The sequence below is a fragment of the Mustela nivalis genome (assembly GCF_964662115.1).
Source record: "Mustela nivalis genome assembly, chromosome: 9".
In the NCBI taxonomy this organism is placed as follows: Eukaryota; Metazoa; Chordata; class Mammalia; order Carnivora; family Mustelidae; genus Mustela; species Mustela nivalis.
Window position 1 is genome coordinate 112328898 of NC_139028.1, and position 5470 is coordinate 112334367.

The window sequence follows — 5470 nt, forward strand, 5'->3', positions numbered from 1 at the left end:
CCTTCTGATTCTTTTGCTGGGATTCAGCTCTGTTCTCACCTGGCAGCCAGAAGAAAGAAGGTTCCAGCTCACAGCCTTCCGCTATCTAGTCTAACAGAGGCCTGAGCCCCACACACAGTTGGATGTGGGCAGGGAGACACAGTTCTGACTGGGCAAGGCAAAACCTCCTCATAGAGTTTGAGCCAGATCTTTTGAAAAAGGTAAAATATTGCCAGGTTCCAAAGGTGTGTTTGTGAGTGGGTCAGAGACACTCCAGGCAGAGAGACACCCAGAAGCAAAGGCCTGAGGAGTGCCAAATCTTCTAGCAAGGGCTACAGCATCGTCGGAGACAGTGAGCTGAGGAATTCTAATATTGTAGAGGGGCTCTTGTGCAGAGAAAAGCTACCTACTGCTGCTTGTGTTTAAATGAATACTGTATTTATTAAACTTATAAATTAAAGGAAGAACTAGTTTTTCTTAAACATCCAAGTGCAACTTGCAAATCTAGTTTTCTATTTATAAATCTGCTAATTTTTGTATAAAAATAAGAACAATTACTTTCACTTATTCTTTGATGCATATTTAATTAACTCATAGGTTCAACAGATTAAATTCTAAAAATGAATGCCAATTACAAACTTAGGTAATTAAATTCCCTAATAGATTTTAAACTGCATGTTACAGAGATGAGATAGCTGGTCTTCTCAAACACCTTGAACTCAACATCCTACAGGCATTTTTTTCTTTTTTGTTCCTTTTTCTTTACAAACAGGGAGGAAGTGGAAGCGCTGAGGACACTCTCGCCACCCACCGTACTGTCCTCCCCAACCAAGCATATTATTTCCTAATCAGGTAAGCAATTTTTAAAAAGATCTTGGTCATTTATGTATTTGACGGGGGCGGGGGGGACACAAGCAAGGGGAGTAGCAGGCAGAGGGAGAGGGAGAAGCAGGCTCAGCAGGAAGCCCAATGCGGGGTTCCATCTAGGGACCCTGGGATCATGACCTGAGCCAAAGGCAGTGTCTACTTAACCAACTGAGCCCCCCAGGCGCCCCAGCTAAGCAGTTCTTCTATGCTAATAGGTTACACTTGTAAATATGATCAGTCGATTCTCTTAAATGTTCCCAGGCTGTTTATAGACTTAGATCCTTTTACACTGTCTCAGTTGTCTGTTGCTGCATAATAAACTACTGAAAACTTACTTACTGACTTGGAATAATAACCAGGGCATGGAGTCAGCCGTTTGGTCTGGGATAAGCTAGAAGTTTCATCTGCTGGCTTGCCTGGGTCACTCCAGTGGCTGCAGGCATCTGACCCCCTGCCTGGGGCCAGGGGCCCTGGGATCGCCTCAGTCCCACGACTGGCAGTTGGTGCTGGCTGTCAGCCAGGTCCCTGGGTTCTGCTCCACGGGCCCCTCATCCTCCCCCCAGGCTTGACGCGTGCAGCTTCACAGAAGGCTGGTCTCAAGGACCCGCTGCAAGAGAGTGACCCCAGAGGCTGCCGCTCTGCCTCCTGAGGCCTGACCCCGAAGTCATCCATCACTACCACCAAATTCTGTCGTTTGACACGGGGTCACAAGGTCAGCCCAGATTCGAGGGCAGGAAGAAAGAGACTGGATCTCTTAATGGGAGAAGCAGCCAAATCTCATTGCAAAGGCAGCATGCAGGGGTGGGAGGAATTATTACAGCCATTTTATCTAATTAAATCCATAAATCGGGGGCGCCTGTCTGGCTCAGTTGGAAGTGCGTGCAACTCTCAATCTTGGGGTTGTGAGTTTGAATCCCTCACTGGGTGTGAGATGACTCTAAAAAAAACCCCACAAATCAAATAGGACAGATTGATTTAAATGTCTCAAAACCTTAAGCAAACACTACTATTAGGACAATATCACAAAACTTATTCCTAGGGCCCCTGGGTGGCTCAGTGGGTTAAGCCACTGCCTTCGACTCAGGTCATGATCTCAGGGTCCTGGGATCGAGTCCCATATCGGGACTCTGCTGAGCAGAGAGCCTGCTTCCTCCTCTCTCTCTCTGCCTGCCTCTCTGCCTACTTGTGATCTCTCTGTCAAATAAATAAATAAAATTAAAAAAAAAAAAAAAAACTTATTCCTACCCCAGTACCAAGATTCTGGGTTTGCTTTGCAGGTTTCCATACCTTTCAGGGTTGCAAAACCGCCAAAGGAGCAGATTCCATCACAGCGGGGCCAGGGGTGCGATGAGATTTGGGACCACAATATGGTGAGGGGTTTCCTGCTCCTGGTCTGAGATTTTCAGAGCAGAGAGAGACCCAGAAGAATTCTGCCAGGTCTAAAGGGACCCCCAGGGACGCCTGCGTGACTCAGTGGATTAAAGCATCTGCCTTGGGCTCAGGTCATGATCCCAGGGTCCTGGGATGGAGCCCCCGCGCCTCCCCGCATCATCAGCTCAGCAGGGAGCCTGCTTCCTCCTCTCTCTCTCTGCCTGCCTCTCTGCCTGCTTGTGATCTCTGTCAAATAAATAAATAAAATCTTAAAAAAAAAGGGGGGGGAGGAACCCCCAAACCCACTCCTCTCTCCAGGAGCCGAATTGCAGAGCCCAGCACATCCCTGTTTCCTGAGAATCTCTCAGTGTTCAACTTGACCCCATTGTACCAGGGCACCTTCCTTCTTTTTGTTGCTTCAACGCAGGTGCACTAGTCCCCGTGCCTCCGAGGTCCCCCGAAGGTCTTCACTATGCGATCGCCATTTTGAGCGTCCCTCCACCCAGGCTGTAATGCAGTCTTCATATTTGACCTTATCACCTGCCTGTATTCCATTCTACTGTTTGTGTCATGGGCCAATATCGTCCAGTCATTATAACGGGAAGCGTGAAAGGAAGAGCGGTTTAGGAGGTCCTAAGCATCGGTGGCGCCTAAGTGTAAGTCACCGCCCTGGGCGGCAGAGGGCGCCCCTTTCCCTGCTTCCTCCCGGGGCGGGTCTGAGGACCAGGTTGGGGATCCCGGGAGGACTGCTGGGCCTCCCCAGAGAAAGGGCCCTGGCGTGGCCGGCATTGGCTGTCCCTCCTCCGACTTCAGAGAAGGCCTTGGAAGAAGGTGGACGTTCAGGGGATACTTAGCTTGAAGTATATAAAAGCCTCAAATAGTGGGGCGCCTGGGTGGCTCAGTGGGTTAAAGCCTCTCTACCTTCAGCTCAGGTCATGATCTCAGGGTCCCCGGATCAAGCAGCAGAGAGTCTGCTTCTCCTCTGTCTCTGCCTGCTGCTCTGCCTACTTGTGATCTCTCTCTGTGTATCAAAAAAATAAGTAAAATCTTAAAAAAAAAAAAAAAAAGCCTCGAATAGTATCGTTGACAAGTTTTTGTTCCAAGATTTTATTTTTATTTGTTTATATTTATTTTTAAGCGATCTCTACACCTAAGGTAGGGCTTGGACCACAACCCACGAGATCAAGAGTCGCTGGCTCCGCAGATTGAGCCAGCCGGGTGCCCTGATTGGGACAAAGTCAAATGACACAATGAATCATGGTTATGAGCGGAATCCTCTTCCCCCCAGATTCTTAGGTGGAAGTCCCAACTTTGGGTCCTCAGAATCTGACTGCATTCAGAGAGAGGGTCTCCGAACAGGTGACTGATAAAAAAACGAGGCTGTTAGGGTGAGCCCTCACCAGTCTAAGTGGTGCCCTTGTAAGAAGAAAGTTGGACACGCAGAGACACAAAGACCATGTGAGGACACAGCAAGAAGGCGGCCATGTGCAAGCCAAGGCCAGAGGCCCTGGAGAAAACTAGATCTGCCAACACCTGATTTTGGACTTGCAGAACTGTGAGAAAATAAATCTCTGTTGTTTAAGCCACCGATTCCATAGGATTTATGTATAGCAGTCCTGGCAAGCTCATACAACACCCTCTCCCCAGCCCTAATCCGCGGAAGTATGCATCGGTTTTGGTACTGGTTGCGCATTCTTCTAGATTCTTCCCGAGCATTTATAATCATAAGTGAAGAAATACACATACAATTTCTTTCTTTCTTTCTTTCTTTTTTACAAAAATAGGATTTGGCCACAGACACTGTTCCACAGCTAACTTTCTTCATTCCATAGGACATCATGGGCCTGTTTCCCTGTCATTATCTACCCAAGCCTTCTTTTCTTTCAAATTAAATTAAATTACAGTTAAACTCAATTAATTAACATGCAGTGTATAGTTTCGGAGGTAGAGGTCAATGATTCACCAGTTGCATACAATACCCAGTGCTCATGCCATGACATGCCCCCCCTTAACGCCCATCCCCCAGCCATCCGACTCCCACCCACCTCGCCGCCAGCAACGGTTTGTTTCCTAGAGTTAAGAGTCTCTTATGGTCTCTCTCTCTCTTTTTGTCTAATTTCTTTGTCCCTCTCTTCCCCTATGATCCTCCATTTTGTTTTTTAAATTCCACATATGAAGGGTGCGTCGTTGAGCATCTGCTTTCGGCTCAGGTCATGGTTCTAGGGTCCTGGGATCGAGCCCCGCATCAGGCCCCCTGCTCCACTGGAAGCCTGCTTCTCCCTCTCCCTCTGCCGCTCCCCCTGCTTTTGCTCCTCTCTCCCTGTGTCTCTTTCTGTCAAGTAAATAATTATAAAATCTTTAAAAATAATTCCACATGGGTCACCTGGGTGGCTCAGTGGGTTAAAGCCTCTGCCTTCGGCTTGCGTCATGATCCCAGGGTCCTGGGATCGAGCCCTGCATCGGGCTCTCTGCTCAGCAGGAAGCCTGTTTCCTCCTCTCTCTGCCTCCCTCTCTGCTTACTTGTGATCTCTATCTGTCAAATAAATAAATAAATAATCTTAAAAAAATTTTCCACGTATGAGTGAAACCATATGACATTGTCTTTCTCTGACTGACTTATGTTGCTTAACATAATACGCTTTAGTTTCATCCACATCAATGCAAATGGCAAGATTTCATTTTTAATGGTTGCGTAATATTCCTGTGTGTGTGTGTGTGTGTGTGTGTAGACCATATTTTTATCCATTTATCTGTTGATGGACACATGGGCTCTTTCCACAGTTTGACCATTGTGGACATTGCTGCTATAAACATTGGGGTGCGCGTGCCCCTTTGGATCACTACATTTGTATCCTTTGGGTAAATACCCAGTAGTGCAATTGCTAGGTCATAGAGTGGCTCTATTTTTAACTTTTTAAGGAAACTCCGTACTGTTTTCCAGAGTCCGAGCCTTCTTTTTATTTTTATTTATTTATTTTTTAAAAAGATTTAATTTATTTGACAGAGAGAGACACAGTGAGAGAGGGAACACAAGCAGGGGGAGTGGGAGAGGGAGAAGCAGGCTTCTTGCAGAGCAGGGAGCCTGATGCAGGGCTCGATCCCAGGACCCTGGGATCATGACCTGAGCCAAAGGCAGGCCCAGCCTTGTTTTTAAGGTTCTCAAATATTCCATTCTGAGCCCGGGGGGGCTCAGTTGGTTAAGCGTCTGCCTTAGGGTCTTAGGATCTTAGGGTCCTGGGATCAAGTCCCATAT

The 5470-nt window shown here is 47.4% G+C and overlaps 1 long non-coding RNA gene across 1 annotated transcript; it reads left to right on the forward strand.

Annotated features, from left to right (window-relative positions):
* The first annotated feature begins 760 nt into the window (after positions 1–760).
* On the forward strand, positions 761–3292 carry LOC309873178. The gene is made up of 3 exons (XR_014316215.1): positions 761–831; positions 2124–2873; positions 3150–3292. It is a non-coding gene; the product is annotated as an uncharacterized lncRNA (long non-coding RNA).
* Positions 3293–5470: the final 2178 nt, after the last annotated feature.